We start from the raw sequence: 20,043 nt of genomic DNA, 5'->3' as shown, positions 1-20,043 counted from the left end.
TCAGGTAGAATTGAACATATAATAAATATAGAAGGAGCGCTCCCCCGTCCCCAGACCCTGCATCAGCCAGGACAGAAACCTGCTAGCCCCCTCTAAGTTTCCCTGATTTTGGCCTCTGGCTTCAACTTCCTGGCTGTGAAGTCACCCCCAGTCAGTGCCCCCCCTGCAGACCCTGCTTCAGCCAGGTAGGACAGCTGCTTTGCTCCCTCTCGCTGTCCTTCTTTCTCCATTCTATGGTTTTTTTCCCTCTTTTTGAAAAAACAGCTCTCTGCCCGCCTTGGGCCTTTTTTCTTTTTAATTTCTGTCTTTTTCTCACATAGGACAGAAACCTGCTAGCCATCTCCAAGTTTCCCTGATTTTGGTCTCGTGTACCACATGGTTTTCCATTTTTATCCCAATTTTGCTTTTTTTTCAAAGTAATTTTTTTTCCTTTTTCCTTTTTTTCTTCTAGCACTTTTCTTCTTTTTTTCTTTGCCTTCTCTCTCTATTTCCATTTTCTACCTTCTGTTTCTTTACCGTATTTTTCTGTTTTACTTCTCAGCCCTTACCCTCTGCCTAGAGTAGTTTAGGTGCATAATAGCTAACCACCTGAGCATTGTGAGTCTTTGAGAATTCTTTTGCACATCACAGTAGGGGTTGCAAAATTAGTGAAATTCCCCTTCAAATATCCAATTGTAAATCTCCACCTGCATTTCTCACATTTGAGGACTTAGTAAAAGGGAGAAATAGCACAGAATTATTTCACAGTGGGGGAAACACAGGAACTCACAGTCACTGCATTCCTCTCCAACAAGTTGGACAGAAGTGAATATATTACCAAATGACTGAAAATCAGAGAAAAGCCTCAAGGATGAGAGAATCAAGTAGTACATTCCCATCAAGGGAAAAGTGCAACCTGTATCCAAGTAGGGAAAATTTAGAACATATTACTGAAATGTAAGAAAAAGAATTTAGGATATTTATGGTAACAAAATTCTATGAGATGTAAGAGAAAAGAGATGTTGAGCTCCAAGAGATGAGGAAGTCCTTTCACAATATGAAAAAATTGGACACTATAAAAAAGAATCGTTCAGAACTGTTAGACATGAAGACTATAATACAGAAAATTAAACCTCTCTCAAAAATATCAAAAGCAGGCTAGACCATGCAGAAGATCAAATTTTGGAAGTAGAAGACAAAACCAGTCACCTAGAAAATATCAAAAATACTGAGAAAACAGTCAAGAAATCTGAGCATAATACACGAGAAACACTAGATACCATGAAACACCCAAATATATGAATAATTGGTATCCCATAAGGTGGAGAAACTAATAAGGGCATTGATAATCTATTCCACGAATCCTGGAAGGAAACTTTCCAAGTCTAGAGAGGAACTCAAGCATCCAGAACCAAGAAATACAAAGAACCCCAAGCAGAATCAATCCAAGAAGATTCTCTCCATGCCACATTATAGCTAGATTGACCAAAATGACAAAGACAAGACACTAAGATTTGCAAGGGAGAAATTTCAAATCACTTACAAAGGTTATACCATCAGGCTAACATTGAACCTCTCATCAGAAACAGAGCAAGCAAGGAAAGAATGGGAAAATATATTCAAAGTATTAAATGAAAAACAATTTCAACCAAGAATACTATACCCAGCAAGATTATCCTTCATATGGGAAAAGACAATAAAAATGTTCTCAGATAAACAAAACCTAATAGAATCTGCCAACTCCAGACCAGCTGTTCAAGAAATTCTGAAGTCTTCCTTTTGGCTGGAACTGCCATCTTCCAGTAATTAACCAAAATGACGAAAACAAAGAGAAAGAGGAGAGGCACCCTGTATATGTTCTCTAGGCCTTTTAGAAAACATGCAGTTGTTCCTTTGGCAACGTATATACTAATCTACGAGAAAAGTGATATCGTCGACATTAAGGGAATGGGTACTGTTCAAAAAAGGAATGCCCCACAAATGTTACCATGGCAAAACTGGAAGAGTCTATGATGTCACCCAGCATGCTGTTGGCATTGTTGTGAACAAACAAGTTAAGGGCAAGATTCTTGCCAAGAGGATTAATGTGCGTATTGAGCATATTAAGCATTCTAAGAGCAGAAATAGCTTCCTAAAACGTGTAAAGGAAAATTACCAGAAAAAGAAAGAAGCCAAACAGAAAGGTATCGGGGTTCAACTAAAGTTCCAGCTTGCTCCACCCAGAGAAGCACACATTGTGAGAACCAATGGAAAGGAGCCTGAGCCACTGGAACCTATTCCCTATGAATTCATGGCATGATGTGTGTTAAAAATAATCTAATCTGTGCTCTATAAAAATGTTTGCCTTAATTGAGTAGAATTATGTTCCCTCTCCAAAGCTAATTTTTATTGGGCTCTAATTCATTTTGTTATATCTTTATTCAAATTTAGTATTTTTTTACCTGGAAGATGTTAGGTGGTTTGGTTTTTACTACAAATAAAACTCAACTAGTTAGGGGAAAAAAGGAAATTATGAAAGAAGTACTATATCAAGAAAACTAAAGAGAGACAGCAATAAGAGAACAAAAAACAACCAGGAATATGGCCAACTTAATGGTAGGGGCAAGTCTGGAAATATTGACAGTAACATTGAATGTCAATGGATCAAATTCTCTGATCAAGAGACATAGACTAGCTGAATGGATTAAAAATCAGAAAACTTCCATCTGCTGCTTACAAAAAACTGATCTCATAGTTAAAGACATACATAGACTAAAGGTGAAGGGATGGAAAAAGGTATTCCATGAAAATGGGAACCAAAAAAGAGCAGGAGTTGCTATACTGATTTTGGACAAAACACGCTTCAAGACAAAAACCGTAAGAAAAGACAAAGAATGGCATTATATAGTAATAAAAGGGCTAATTCACCAAGAAGTTATAATTCTTATAAATATCTATGTACCAAACTTAGGAGCACCCACCTATGTAAAGGAAAGAGAGCTAGATCTAAAAGGAGAGATAGACTGTAACACTATAATTGTTGGAGATCTCAACACCCCACTATCTCCTTTAGACAGGTTAATGAGACAAAAAATAAACAAAGAGATTCAGGACCTCAATGATACCATAATTCAGAGGGACTTGATAGTCATCTATAGAACTTTCCACCCAAATAAAACACAAAATAAACATTTTTCTTAGCCTTACACGCTATTTTCTCAAAGATTTGTCACATGATAGGGCACAAAACCAGCCTTAACAGATTCAAAGGCATAGAAACTATATGCAGCATCTTCTCCAATCATGATGGAATTAAACTTAATATTAATCTCAGTAAAAGCCCTCAAAAATATATAAATACGTGGAAACTAAATAACCTACTTCTGAATGACTCCATGACTACTGCAGAGATTAAGATGGAAATCAAAAGATTCATGGAAACTAATAATAATGAGTATACAAGTTTCCATAATCTATGGGATACTGCAAAAACAACCATAAGAGGGAAGTTCATAGCAATTAGTGTGCACAAGATAAAGATGGAAAGGTACCAAAAGGACAACCTAACATCATGCCACAGGGAATTGGAAAAAGAAGAACAAAAAAATCCAAAAAATGCCTGGAGAAAAGAAATAATAAAGATTCAAGCAGAAATAAATGAAATAGAAAATAAGCAAACTATACAGAAAATAAATGAAAGAAAAGGCTGATTCTTTGAAAAGATAAACAAGATTGACACACCATTAGCCAGATTAATTAAGAAGAAGAAAGAAAGGAACCAGATAAGTCAAATTCTCAATGAATCAGGCAACATTACAACAGACTTAACAGAAATACAAAACATCATTAGAAGGAACTATGAGCGACTCTATGCCAGCAAAGAAGAAAACCTAGATGAGATGGACAAATTCCTGAACACATATAATCTACCAAGATTGACTCAGGAGGACATAGAAAGCCTGAATAGACATAAACAAGCAATGAGATTGAATCAGAAATAAATAACCTCCCAAGAAAGAAAAGTCCAGGCCCCGATTGCTTCATTGCCAAATTTCCAAAACTTTTAAAGAAGAGGTAACCCTCATTCTACTCACACTGTTTCTAGAGATCCAAAAGGAAGGAAGCCTTCCAAATTCATTCTATGAAGCCTTCATTACCCTCATTCCCAAAACGGATAAGGATACGGCAAAAAGGAAAATTACAGGTCTATATCCCTGATGAATATAGATGCAAAAATTATCAACAAGATACTTGCTAACCATATTCAACAGCATATAAAAAAGGTTATTGATCACAATCAGGTAGGCTTTATTCCAGGAATGCAAGGGTAATTCAACATATGCAAAACCATAAATGTAATACAGCATATTAACAGAAAGAGAGATAAAAAACATATGATCATTTCAATCATTGCAGAAAAAACATTTAACAAAATAAAACATGGATTTATGATCAAGACTCTCAGTAAAATTGGATAGAAGGACCGTTTCTCAGCATAATAAAATACATTTATGAAAAATCTACAGCTAACATTATACTGAATTGGGAAAAGCTGAAAGCTTTTCCACTAAAACTAGGTACAAGACAAGGCTGCCAACTTTCCCCACTCTTATTCAATATAGTACTGGAAGTTTTAGCCCATGCCATCAAACAAGAGAAGTAAATAAAAGGCATTCACAGTAAGGAAAGAAGAGCTGAAATTATCTCTGTTTGCAGATGACATGATTGTATACATAAAGGACCCAATAGTATCCATTAAAAATCTTCTCAAAGTAATAAATGCATATAGTAAAGTGGCAGAATACAAAATTAACTTACAAAAATCTATAACATTTCTATATACAAACAACAAGCAGACAGAGACAGAACTGAAGAAAGTAATTCCATTTACCATAGGACAATATACTTAGGAATAAAACTAACCAAGGAAGTCAAAGACCTCAACAAGGAGAACTATGAAAACATTAAAAAGGAAATTGAAAAGGACACTAAAAAGTGGAAGGACATCCCATGTTCCTGGACTGGCAGAATCAATATAATAAAAATGGCAGTCCTACCCAAATTAATCTACATGTTCAATGCAATCCCGATAAAACTACAGGAGACATTCTTCACAGATCTAGAAAAGACAATCATAGAATTTGTCTGGAACCATAAAAGACCCAGTTTTGCTAAAGCCATCCTGTGCAAGAAGACTAGAGTAAGTGGCATCTCACTCCCTGACCCAAAATATATTACAAAGTTGTGATAATCAAAACAGCATGGTACTGACACAAAAATAGACATGAGGGCAAATGGAACAGAGTAGAGACTCCAGAAATAAACCCCAAAACATACAGTCAACTTGTTTTTGACAAAGCGTACCAGTCAATCCACTGGGGAAAGGGAAACCTCTTTAGCAAATGCTGTTGGAAAAATCAGGTGTCCACCTGCTGAAAGATGAACCTGAACTCTTATCTGTCACTATTAACAAAAATCAACTCAAGGTGGATTAAAGATCTAAACCTAAGACCTCAAACGATAAAATTACTGGTGGAAAACACTGGAGAAACTCTGGGAGACATTGGGTAAGCAAAGACTTCCTATGCAAGACCCCCAAAGCACAGACAATAATCCCTCAAATGGACTAGTGTGATAACATCAGATTAAGGAGTTTCTGCACAGCAAAAAACACCGTAATTAGTGTAAATTGACAACCTTCGGAATGAGAGAGAATTTTTGGTAACTGTGCCTCAGATAAGGGACTGATAACCAGAATACACAGGGAACTCAAGCAGCTTACCCAGAAGAAAATGATTCATCCAATTAAAAGTTTGGAAAATGACCTGAATAAACAACTCTCTAAGGAAGACACAGGAGTAGCCAAGATAATATAATATATGTATATATATACTCAACATCTCTCATTGTAAGGGAGATGCAGATCAAAACCACAATGAGATACCACTTAACTTCAGTCAGAACAGTGAAGATTAAAAAAACAAATAATGATAAGTGCTGGAGGGGATGTGGTGAAAGCAGAACATTCCTACACTGTTGATGGGAATGTAAATTGGTCCAGCCACTGTGGAGAATGATATGGAGGTTCCTCATGACCTTCAAATAAAACTGCCATATGATCCAGCAGTTCAACTCCTGTGTGTCTACACAAACGACAAGAGAGCACTCAATCGGAAAAGCGCTTGCACATCTATATTCATTGCAGCCTTATTCACAATTGCTAAGACATGGAACCAACCCAAATGTCCACAAACAGATGACTGGATTGACAAATTGTGGCACATATACCCCATGGAATACTATTCAGCCATAAAAAACAACAAGGTCATGGAATTTGATAAAAAGTGGACAAATATGGAAGATTTGCTGCTGAGTGACGCAAGTCAGGCTATGAAAGAGAGATATTGCACGTCTCCACTTAACATATACCGACTGTCCACACTCTGTGGTAGAGACTGAAAAACTGGAGAACATAAAGACATTAAAAATTATAATGGATGCTAGAGACAAAGAGTGTGGGAAGGAGAGAGCGTAGGAAATTTGGGGGGAAAAAGGAAAGGTAAGACACTTGTAGGACACAGATAAGGTTTATTATCTGTTGACGAGGATGTGCACGGTGGTCTCAACTGGGCTGGACTGAGGTGTATATCATGCTGGGTAAAGTCTCTTCACAATCTAAATGATGTATAGTGATTTAATGTATGAATAATAATAACAAATATATAAATTAAAATTTTGAATTAGTAAAAATAAATAAATAAATATAGAAGTAGCTAAACTGGCCTATCTCCATAGAGTATAAAACAAATCTCAGTTATTAATTATTTCAAAGGTGTTAAATATAGCAGTGAAATGTCGATCTCTTGTTGGCAAAGCCAGCTGTTACAGGTGTCATGAAACATTTTATTAGTATTTTATTATACTGGCGTATTGAAGAAAAATATTCCAGTCCTGGAGAATATTACTGATGAGACCCCATAGGTGCATAGGTTTTAATTATAATTTTTATCACTGTAATGTTTTGGAATAAAAGGTTATATCCTTGAATTAAGTTTTCACGCATAATTTAAAAATACAGCTAGAGTTTGGACCAGAAAATTTGATCTACACTTCCCCACAATCCTTCTGAAGTGGAAAATAGAAACATTTATGTTTGTTTATGTTCAGACCATTTTGAAATATATTATTTAGCTCAGTAAACTTTATTAAATAACAGAATATGTTCATATAACAAATATTTTCAACATTATAAATTAGGTGTTTATTTTCTGTTTCTTCAATTTCTGTATACCCTCAAAGACTGATTAATTATTAGTGTGCTGTGACTATGACAAATAAATTATATTATTTTCTTGGGATTTTCAAAGTTGTTACTTTTCAGTCAGCACCTGTTCCAGTTACATTCATCTGCAGTGATTAATTAACCTTGTCAAAAGTTGACACCACCATTGGGAATAATTCTTTGTTATTTTTGACCTTGGTTTTTTTTTGCATTAAACTACTTATGTTTATACTCCTGAGGCCATATAATTTAATACTTGGTAACTTCAAATAGATTTAATTGAAGGAAAACTTTTATATCATTGCGAATGCAAGAGTAAAGCTTAGGAAAAGCCAAACGGAATTTTAAAAATATTATGCCATGGCGTGTAGGAATATCTACCATAATTGTCTATCTTTTATTTTTTAAGATTAGTTCTTGTTAAAATACATGCAACTGTAAAAGTGTTTGGGGCCCTGTTCCTAGAACAACACGACAGCATAGTAACACGCACAAGCTTTGGGAATGCATGTCTCGATCTTTTAGCTAAAGTGCCTTTATAGCTGGAATGACCGTGCTGCTCTGGGAGATTCTAGCAGTTGATCATTGTCACAAGATGACACCAATAGACTATTGAATTTGTATAGTACCTTGAAGTGAACAACATAATTTGCAGTTCTCAGAGAAAGAGTGTGGGAAGGAGAGAGCGTAGGAAATTTGGGGGGAAAAAGGAAAGGTAAGACACTTGTAGGACACAGATAAGGTTTATTATCTGTTGACGAGGATGTGCACGGTGGTCTCAACTGGGCTGGACTGAGGTGTATATCATGCTGGGTAAAGTCTCTTCACAATCTAAATGATGTATAGTGATTTAATGTATGAATAATAATAACAAATATATAAATTAAAATTTTGAATTAGTAAAAATAAATAAATAAATATAGAAGTAGCTAAACTGGCCTATCTCCATAGAGTATAAAACAAATCTCAGTTATTAATTATTTCAAAGGTGTTAAATATAGCAGTGAAATGTCGATCTCTTGTTGGCAAAGCCAGCTGTTACAGGTGTCATGAAACATTTTATTAGTATTTTATTATACTGGCGTATTGAAGAAAAATATTCCAGTCCTGGAGAATATTACTGATGAGACCCCATAGGTGCATAGGTTTTAATTATAATTTTTATCACTTTAATGTTTTGGAATAAAAGGTTATATCCTTGAATTAAGTTTTCACGCATAATTTAAAAATACAGCTAGAGTTTGGACCAGAAAATTTGATCTACACTTCCCCACAATCCTTCTGAAGTGGAAAATAGAAACATTTATGTTTGTTTATGTTCAGACCATTTTGAAATATATTATTTAGCTCAGTAAACTTTATTAAATAACAGAATATGTTCATATAACAAATATTTTCAACATTATAAATTAGGTGTTTATTTTCTGTTTCTTCAATTTCTGTATACCCTCAAAGACTGATTAATTATTAGTGTGCTGTGACTATGACAAATAAATTATATTATTTTCTTGGGATTTTCAAAGTTGTTACTTTTCAGTCAGCACCTGTTCCAGTTACATTCATCTGCAGTGATTAATTAACCTTGTCAAAAGTTGACACCACCATTGGGAATAATTCTTTGTTATTTTTGACCTTGGTTTTTTTTTGCATTAAACTACTTATGTTTATACTCCTGAGGCCATATAATTTAATACTTGGTAACTTCAAATAGATTTAATTGAAGGAAAACTTTTATATCATTGCGAATGCAAGAGTAAAGCTTAGGAAAAGCCAAACGGAATTTTAAAAATATTATGCCATGGCGTGTAGGAATATCTACCATAATTGTCTATCTTTTATTTTTTAAGATTAGTTCTTGTTAAAATACATGCAACTGTAAAAGTGTTTGGGGCCCTGTTCCTAGAACAACACGACAGCATAGTAACACGCACAAGCTTTGGGAATGCATGTCTCGATCTTTTAGCTAAAGTGCCTTTATAGCTGGAATGACCGTGCTGCTCTGGGAGATTCTAGCAGTTGATCATTGTCACAAGATGACACCAATAGACTATTGAATTTGTATAGTACCTTGAAGTGAACAACATAATTTGCAGTTCTCAGAGTTGGAGACTACGAACTCCTATACTGGATTAGTAAGCCCCAAGTTGGTGGTCGGGACTTGACTGCTTGAAAGAGGTGAAGACTTAGCACAGTCGTGAGGAACTAATCTAACTGGAGAGCAGAAAAGAGGAGAAAAGGGTTTCAAAGCACAGAGCTGTATCCTGTGTTTCCTCTTCCATCAGTCTCCATCTCTTCACCTTGCATCATTCCTCTGAGATGTTATAACTTAGCTGGCATTACAGTCAACAGTCATGTGTTTCTTGACTCCTCCCCTACAAGAATGCAAAATATCAGAGACTCTGTGATGTATTCACCATAGCCTCCTCAGCTCTTAAAAGACACCCCCGCACATACAGGCACTTGATATTGAAGGTGTGAGTGACTGCTGAAGGAACTATATCCACTGATGCAGGGACGAGTGACACGTAATGGTCCTTTAGGAAAACTATAAAGCCATTCTGTCTTCCTAACAGGTTGAAACATATGAGACACTAATATTCGATTGCCTTTTGTCCATCTTCCTGCATATTTTATATACTTTACCTCAACAGAACATGGAAAGGAAGTCAGAAACGGAAGAGCTCTCAGGGATGGAAACAAAGAAACTGACCCAATGGGATGGATTAATTTAGCATGTTAATGTGTTTGGGTAAATCCTAAGAAAAATTGGGAGTTATTGACAGGCTTTAAGTAGAAAATTGACCTAATTAGTTAGCTCTATATGATGGCTTTATAGCAGATGGATTCAAAAGGAGCAGAAACGACACCAGGAGACAGTGTAAAGACCCTGGCATCATCAGGGAAGAGATGGTGGATGGCAGAGCCGCCGTCAGTGGAAGCACTGACCCAGCCACTCAGGTCTAGTCTCACGTTTCTCACCCTCGAATTCCTTCTACATGAGTGGACACTATCTAGTCTCCTGAGTGGATAAAAGCTCTTCTTTTTCACCTTTCTCCCAAACATGAGAGAGCCCCAAGATACAGTCCCCCCTCTTTTTTTTCTTCACAGCTCGGACAGGTTGAATTTTCCTGAAAAATAAAGGAACATGAAATGAAAAAGAATAGACAAAATGAGTAAGTGCAGACTTTTTATTTGACCCAAACTAATTCATTTACCATAGCATTTTGAGATCACGTCTCTTACCCTTATGAAGTCTGAGTCTCCCCCTCATCTCTCCCTTTATAAATATCTTTCTTCTAAAAAAGAAGTTTTTAGCCAGGGTGCATGAATTCGTCAGCGAGAGACAGAGAGAGCGGAGAGGGAAAGGTAGAAAGCACTCTCCCTGCTCTTATCACAACACAGTCCCTTCTCCTCCATTTCTACTTTCTTCCAGGATTTGGGCATGCACACACACACATTTGGCATATTTCACACGCCACCGGGTTCAAGACTTGAACCATGCAGTTGGTCAGATGGGATCTAACTCACCAGGCCACGACATAGCCTTAGCCTATTTTTTTAATTATAAATATATAATTAAAATATATTTATAATTTGGGAATGCATGTCTCAATCTTTTAGCTACAGTGCCTTTATAGCTGGAATGACCTTGCTGCTCTTGAAAATACTAACAGTTGATCATTGTCACAAGATGACACCAATAGACTATTGAATTTGTATAGCACCTTGAAGTGAACAACATAATTTGCAGTTCTCAGAGTTGGAGACTACGAACTCCTATACTGGCTTTTTTTTTTTTTTTTTGCCATAGGGCATGTGTGCTGGTCAGAAACAGAGAGAGAGAGAGAGGAAAAGTGATAAATCACCCTCCAGGAGGGATGACTACACTGCAATCCCTTCTCTTCCATTCTCCTCTTGGAATTCTGGGCATGCACACATGTGTGCTCAGCATGTTTTTCGGGCCTCTGAGCCTAGGACTCGAACTATAGAGTTGGCCATGTGGGATGCAGTGCCTTAACCAACATGCCACATGATACATATATAATATTTTTTGATCAAACTAAGACCCTTTTTTTTTTAGAGATTTTTTTGATAGGACACATGTGCTTGCCAGAAAGACAGAGAGAGAGAGAGAGAGAGACAGAAAGGAAGAAATCATCCCCCAGGGAGGATGGCCACGCCACAATACCTTCTTCTCCATTCTCCTCTAGGGGTCTTGGGCACACATACACACACACCTGGCGTGAGTTTAAGCCTCCAGGTCCTGGACTTGAACTGGGATCGACTACACGGGAGTCTAGCGACATAGCCATTACACCAACTGCTGGTCCCCAAACTAAGACACTAAGAGGAAAAAATCTGCACCATTAGTAATTTGCTGGAATAACACACATAGACCAGGCCTTCCCTAGGCAAACTAGATATAGGTGACCCTAGATATAACTGAACCTAAACATATAGGCCATCAGTTATTTCTCTCCCAAGGGTTCTATTTTGCAACTAGTTTATTTGGGATACTTTAGTAGGACATGAAATGTGTAAGGTCTATATGCTGTTTAATAAAATTCATTATACCAACTTTAAACTTTTCCAAGTCAAAATTATGAGTGCCTTGCCACTCAAAGTCTCACTTTGTGTTTTCTAAATGTTCTAAAGATTTTATGAGATGGGCAGGGGTTGGAGTTAATAGGCGAATTTTATATGTAAAGAAGTCGGGGCTCAGAAAGACTAGATGAAAAGGCAATGAAGTAAACCAGAAGTGAACCTGACCCTAGAGTCATATTGAAACACTAACCCATCACTTTCTGTTTGTAGCAGTGCTACTTAGAGTGGACCACATATGGCTTGAACCAATGAGAATAGACTTACAGAAAATTTATAGCAGTTCAACAGAATTATTTACCCATTTATTTCCATGTTTATTTTTATGTTTATTTAGTTCGTGTTGTGATACTTTTGCCTCAGTCTCCCAAGTAGCTGAGACCACAGGTAAGCTCTATCACATCAAACTCTTTAAAGATAGGATCTCCTGGGATAAGCAGTTAGCATAATGGCTATGTTGCTGGACTCCCATGTAGTTGACCGTGGTTCGAGTCTCGGACCCCATAGCTTGAAACTCACGCCAGGTGCGTGTGAGTGCGTGCCCAAGATCCCAAGAGGAGAATGGAGGAAAAGGAATTGTGGCATGGCCATCCCCTCTGGGGGGTGATTTCTCTCTGTCTCTCTCTGTCTTTCTGGTGAGCACATGTGCCCTATAGCAAAAACCTCTCCAAAAGAAGAAGAAGAACATGTGCAGAGGAAAAACTCTATGAACACACAGGGAGAAAATGGTCAAGCCAAGAAGAGAGGCATAGGATAGATCCTTCCATGTAGGAAAGATCCTCAGAAGGAACTAACCCTGCCACACTTTGACCTTGGATTTCTAGTCTTCAGAATTAGAAAATAATTTCTGTTGTCTAAACCATCAAGTCAATTATGAACTTCTAAAGGACAAGATTGCCCAAAAAAAAAAACTGTTTTGCTCTTCCCACTTGCTTGAGTGTACACATGTATAAAAATCACCTTAGTCATCTTGCATTTTTATTCCTTAACAAGATATTTTAAAAGGCAAGAATGACATCTTTCAGACACCAACATGATATGCCAAAACATTATGTCATTTGGTGTCAAAATCACTTGTCATTTTCTCTAATATCACTCCTGCTGGCTGGGATGTCTTGGAAACATCAAAAGCTATTTTACTTAATCTCGCTCGTTAGAAGCAAGCATCTCCTAATTCTTAGCCAATAACAATGGACTCTTAAGAAGAAACTTTAAATGCTATTTTGGTTGATTATCACATAAAAGCAAAAGCTGTACCCCAAATTTTCTTTTAAAGAGAGATTTTTGCTATAGGACATGTGTACTAGCTGGAGAGACAGAGAGACAGAAAGTGAGAAATCACCACCCCAGGAGGGATGGCGGCACTACGATCCTTCCTTCTCCATTCTCTTTTTGGGATCTTAAGCAGGCATACATGCACACCCTCCAGGAATTTTATTTCACGGGACTCAAACCATGGTCAATGATGTGAGAGTCCAGGGACAACAATCATGCCATCTGCTAGTCCCTGTCTCCAAATTATTAACTAGTAAATTTGAAGTCAGATGTCTTCAATTTCAGATAAGTTAGGTAGAAGATGTTGCAAATTCTCCATAGACTAGTAAGATTCAGGTGGATTCTTTTCTATTTTAATTGCTATAGGGCCCGTGTACTCACCAGAGAGAGAGAGCGAGAAAGTCAGAAAGCATCCTCTCAGCAGGGATGGCCACACCACAGTCCCTTCTGGGAGCTGGTGATTAATGCACATGCACCCAGTATGTCTCCCAAGCCACTGGTCCAGGACTCCAACTGTGCAATTTGGCCATATGGAATCCAGTTGCCTCAACTACCACCCACCAACTGGCCCCCAAGTAGATTCATAATAGAGTCAAACGTATAAGACTGTCCGGCAGAATCTGAAGAGTCTTTCTGTAGAAATCACTTCTCCAGAACAGGCTAATACGAGGAGCAGAAATGAAGGTGGAGTTAAGCTAGCAATTCAGAAGAGTGAGAAGTTATTGATTAACCATCCATTTACCCAACAGGTGCTTACTAAGCATCTATTGGATGTTCATCACTATTCTCCTAAGAGGCTGAAAAAATAGCCCTTCTTACTAGGTCAAATTCAATAAGCCTATTCAATGTGCTAAAAATAGAGAAGAAAATAGCAGGAGTTCCTTCCTTCAAGAATGTAGAGAGGAACTTGAATATATAACAGTTTTATTTGCTTTGGGGCATTTTAAATTAGGATATGAATTTACCAAAATAAATGATAGCTATAATAAAAAAAAAATTGAAGCCAAAAAAAAAAAAAAAACAGTGTATAGAGGAGATATACCAAAGTCATGTATTAAACACAAAAGGGTCAACAGAAAACTAAACATCAAACTCTCTTAATAGCAAAATCAGCAACAAATAGCTCATTACAGAGACAGCTGAAGTTCTTTAGGAACATGCAGCTGGCTCAAGACTGAAGTCAGACCTCTAATCACCCAGCCCAGTCAGGTCTAGACCTGAGGGTCTCATCACCACCCCCGCAGGCCCACGGCAAGGGAGGAATAATCTGTGGAAGCCCTAGAGCCCACGTACCTCATTACAGAGGAGCAGAGAGAAAGAGAGTGTGACAGGAAGAGTCAAAACCTGGGACCAAGAAAGTTGGGAGGTATTGCAGAAAGCCTAAAGTTTTTGCCAACTTGACCAATTTGATTAAGAATTTGTCCTCTTTTGTCTAAGGATTAAAGAAGAGCAACAATGATAAGAAAAGAACTTAATACTTTCCTTTATCTTGCATATAAAAGGGAAGATAGGAGAAAGGAAGTGATTCAGAACGCTATTGCAGTTGGTCAATTTAAAAGTGTAACTAGAGTCAGCAGGTGGTGTAGTGATTAAGGCACTGGACCTCACATGGCCAATTCCACAGGTTCAAACCTTGGACACAGTGGCTTGAAAGACACGCTGGGTACATGTGCGTGTGCATGCGCATGCATACCAAAAATCCTGAGAGGAGAGTGAGAAGGGACTGAGGTGCGGCCATCCAACCAGGGAGCAATTTCTCACTTTTCCTCTCTGTCTCTCTATGGCGAGCACACATGCCCTGTGGCCACAAAAAAAAAAAAAAAAAAAAAGTAGGAAAAAAAAGTACTGTGATGAATTAAATTATTTTATCTCACACACATCTGAGAGAGTGTGTGAGATAAAAGCATAACCACCATGGAGCTTATGAATAACAAAAGGGAAGCCTCAAAAAGATGCCACATTTGTGAAGCCTTATCAACTGAGGCAAGGACTACGAATTTACTCAACAAGTATTTTTAAGCACCTACTATATTCATATATTCCTTATACTAGTGTTATTGTTTATAGAGACAGAAACAATATGACTTCAAAAAGCATATACTTCCAAGTCAGGTTCTATCCAGGAAGACACAACTAAAACACGACATGGAAATTGCCCTGGTACTTGGCCATGCCAGGAGCCAAGCAAACACAGGAAGAACAGTTTCTACCCAAATACTTGAAGGAAGGCACCAATTAGAACACACGAACTGACCTTTGAACAGGAAAAAGGACTGATCACACATGTCAACTGGGTAGAAGAACAGACACTGAATCAGGCGAGGGAAAGGAAGCATGGCTGCATGTATGTCCTGAGAACCATTGCTAATATTTCTATTGAGCTTCACCAAAAGGGAAACACATGAATGAATAGAGAAAAGTCTCAGGCCAGCCGGTAGCTGGTGGTTAGGGCAGCTGGAACCCCCTGCGTGGTTTGAGTCCCAGACCTGGCAGCTTGCAAATCACTGTGGGCAAATGTGTTTGAATGACTGCAATCCTGAGAGAATAATGGAGGAGAAGGGATTGCAGTGTGGCCATCTCCCATAGGGAGTGGTTTCTCTCTTTCTCTCTCTCTCTCTCTCCAGTGAGTTCATGTGCTCTATAGCAAAAATAAAAAAAATAAAAATAAATTCAAAAAAGTCTGTTCTCATGAATATTGCATTGTGGCTGTGGAGAAGGGGTAGTGTTGCAATCTGTCCTGCCACAACCTTTCAGTCAGTTATAACCACAGCATGCCACCATCACTGTCCTGTTTAGGGTGCACTGGGAATGGAAATTGGGTCTCCCAGGCTGCCTCAGCCATCACCAGTAACATCCTTCCACTTACCCCATTATGTTGGGCTGAGAAATCACATTTTCAGGAACCAACAGGTGCAATGTAGAAAATAAAATGAGCTAATGAGATCGTTTCAGGAGAACTGGTTTCTTTGGTGGGATGGGGGAGGGTAGTCATAAAAAGTGCCTTTTAGCCATGATAGTTACACCCAGGATTATTAAGGATTCAGTCATGTGATGACAAGGAGGCCGAATACTCCAGACGAAGGAAGCAACAATGAGAGAAAACATTCAGACAGTAAAACTGACTCAAAAGATTCAAGAAACAGATGGAGGACCAGCAGATGGCGCAATGATTACATCGTTGGACCCCCACATGGCCAATCACAGTTTGAGTCCCGGACCTGGTGACTTGAAACTCGCGGTGGGTGTGTGTGTATACACGCACAAATTCCCAAGAGGAGAATGGGGATAAGAAATTGCAGCTTGGCCACTCCCCTTGAGGAGTAATTTCTCCCTTTCTGTGTCTCTGGTGAGCACACATTCCCTTTAGCAGAAAGCTCACTTTAAAAAAAAAAAGAAACAAACAAACAAACAAAAAATATAGGTGGAAGGCTTACCTGGCTGGAGCTTGTAGTAGTCGGTGTCAGGGTTGATCAGAGAGGAACTAGCCAGATCATGTCAGATCTACAAATATTTGACATGTGAGGGTAGAAAATAGAGAAGTTGAAGTAGTGTTAAGAAAGGCAGATCATAAAGGGCCTCTAGGAAATTTGGAGTTTCCCCCATGTTAAAATTAATTTAATTTGTCCATTTAAACTGGGTCACAGATGACCAGACAGCTTGTTAAACATTATTTCTGGGTGTGTCAGTGAGGGTATTAGCATTTGAATTTGTGGACTGGGTAAAACTGTTCCTTCCCAATATGGGCCGGCATTATCCAATTCACCGAGGATGTAAATAGAACAAAAGTAAAACAGAACGTGGTTATATTGGTATTTTCTGCTTGAAAGCTTGAACCTGGAGAAAACTAGGATTTTCTCCTGCCTTGACACTCCTGGTTCATAGGCCTCCAGACTCAATCTGGAATCTAGACCATCAGATCTCTAACTCCTGAGAATGAACTGCACCATTGGTTTCCCTGGTTTTCCAGTCTGCAGATTGTGGACTTCTTAGGCCCCATAACTGGTAAGCTAATACCTCAGAATAAATCGTGATATATTTATATTTTGTTCCTATGGAAAAAAAAGTCCTGACTATTATGGTCTAAAACATAACAATACCATTCTTCTCACTGTAACTACAGTAGCTGAAAAGGAGCAAGGTTATTAAAAAGTTCTAACATTAGTTTGGTCACAGTTGAGTGGATAAAACACTACAGCCCAGATCCTATCCAGCCTATCAGGATCTTAACCTTTGCTGATAAGGGATAGTACATCAGAAAATATTAAGTATCAATTTGTCTATATAGGCCCAGGCTCCGAATTCAACAGTCCACTCAAAAGAGGCAAAATCACAAGTTGTTTTTTTTTTTTTTTTTTTTTTTTCCCTTCATAAGCCCCCTGGATACAGTATGCCTCTGTGAACTAGCCAGGGAAAAGAGACCCAGCTTTACAGTGCGTGTAATCTGGAGAGCAAGGGAAGAAACATTTAAGCTGTTATTCAAACACGTTTCATTCCAATTACTACTTTCCTCTCTGTCAAAGTCAATTATTCTCACTGTTGACATGACTATTGCTTGCTGAGGTGATTGGAGGATCTGTCTCCATATTTTTCTCCCATGTTTTCTTTTTGGGTTGCTGTTGGTTGCGGGTTGCTCGATAGTGTTGTTGTTGATTTTCCCATTGCAGCCAGCGCCACAGAGTTACTTTTACACGGCCATAAAATAAAATGAATGTACACAGGAAAAGGAGCCTTGCTCCAAGTCAAGTACTGGGCAGCTCAGCTTAACGTGCTCTTGGTTTCACAAGCAGAGACCTGTTTGGGGACCTGTTTACTCTCCTTGCTTAAAGACACAGTGACATCCTCCATGCCTGCACTGGGCCCCAGGCAGACGGAGGCTGACGAGCCAGCTCATTTCTGCCCTGTGACACTGAAAGAAACACTGGTCCTCAGCTGACTTTGATGGACTAATTGTAGCAACACACTGAGTTAATCACACCAGGCCATGGTTGGGTGCCTGTCAGCACCTCCATGACGCTATCAGCTAAGGCTGTTGAGTCTTCATGAAATAGAGAAAAGGGAAGTGAAAAAGGAGAGCTTAAGTATTTCCTAATTTGTGGCTATTAGGTTAAATTTGACCAATGTTCATGAAATCATGCTGATCCTTTTTCACTCTGTCATCTTGAGTTGTCTTGTGTTATTCTTTTCTCTGTCTTCTGCAATCCTGGCTTGAGTTTCAAAATGACAACCAGCATGACTAATTTTCAAAATTTATTCAGCTGTAGTCTAAAAACATTTCTTAAATATATATTCTGGGGCCAGGAGGTGGCACAGTGGCAACACCGCCGGACTGCCATGAGAAGTGTTCTGGGTTCACATCTCAGAACCTCCCTGGGTATGATAAGCAAACACACAAATGCCTGTGATCTGGGTTGGCTGAGGCTGAGGGTGGATCATGGTGTGGGGACCTTTTGGGGGGGTCTCTCTGCCTTTCTCTCTCTGTTTAATTCCTAAAATTATTCATGATATTAATTCATGAAAAAACAAAGAGCATTTAAAGAAGAAAACCTAAAATAAATATGTATTCTTTCCTATCCATGCCCTAATGGACTCTAAAAAAATATACATCAATACTCAGTGGAGTAGTAGCAAGAGAACTGCAGGACCAGCTAAGGCACACATACTTTGTTTTTCTGTTACAGCCAAACTGAATTTATGTCTATCTTTGCTTATTTCCTGCTTTTTATCATATTCAAGACTTGGCTCATAATGTGCTTCCACACTGAAATCCCTTTGCTCCCTAGTCCAACAAATCACACATTCAGATTATATCCCTTCAACGTAACACCATTTCCTCAAAGGTAAACACCCCCACTATTAGTATGTCTCTGTGCTCCATTTCAACAACAAAAGCACGTTTCTACTTTTTAGAATACTCAAGGCAGGGGGTATATATGGAGTCCTCTCTAGAACAGTAGATGCTCATACACACTTAGGAAGTCCCTTTATAACTACATGTGGAATGATAAACTCACGAGATGCAGCTCAGCACCTCTCATGATGACAGATCATGAAAGACTACAGGTTTCCTCATTTTCTGGCATATATACAAGGGTTTTGGCAGTTCAAATATTCATGAGCCAAGAAGTTGAAGATGAAAAACTTGAAAACAGTTCTAAATGTCTAGATGACCATGAGGATAGTATTACTTGCTAGCATTGATTGGACGTCTTCTTTATGCACCATGTGACATAGTCACGGAGCACATGAGGAAAATTATATAATAGATGTCATATCTCCCTAGGCTTTTGTTAAGAGAAAGTATGAATCTCTCTTTAACGTGGAGAAGAGGAAGAAATGAATTCTAACTGCAAAGTTGCAGTAAAGCCCACCTAGAACAAGTGAGTGGCATCTTCCAAACAAGCTAACCAAGCAGAGTAGGGAAGGAAGGGTGGCCAACCGAAGGAGTAAGAAAGATGAAAGAAGAGGTCAGCTATGGTAGCTCGCAGTGATGCAACTCTGTGATGCTCGGCCAACAAGAGAAGGGCCTCGGTGTGCATCCCGGGCCTCCCTATATACGACAGGCATAGAGCATGTTCCTGTGATCCTGTTTAGCTGGGGCTGAGGGTGGGGCGCAGCATGAAGACTCTGTCACAGAGCTCGCTCTCTCTCAAAAATAAATTAATTTTAAAACAACTTTTAAAAAAAGAAGATGAAAGGATACTTTCTTGTCACTTTAACATTATACTCACTTTTCAATATCGGTCTCACCCCTCACAAACTGACACTTTCCTGTGCTCTTGTTAGGTGCCAAGACCTTAAAATGCAAGAGATGGTGCTTTAGCTTCATATTTATAGCCTCCATGGTAGCAGCAGCTGCCTCACATGTGTAGCTATAGTACATGCCAAGCACCTCTGCCTGCCTGGAACGAGAGGATCACAGCACGCAA

The sequence above is a fragment of the Tupaia chinensis genome, unplaced genomic scaffold (genome assembly GCF_000334495.1).
Source record: "Tupaia chinensis unplaced genomic scaffold, TupChi_1.0 Scaffold000138_1, whole genome shotgun sequence".
NCBI classification, from domain to species: domain Eukaryota; kingdom Metazoa; phylum Chordata; class Mammalia; order Scandentia; family Tupaiidae; genus Tupaia; species Tupaia belangeri.
The sequence above is the reverse complement of the archived record's forward strand: the minus strand, read 5'-3'. Positions refer to the sequence as shown.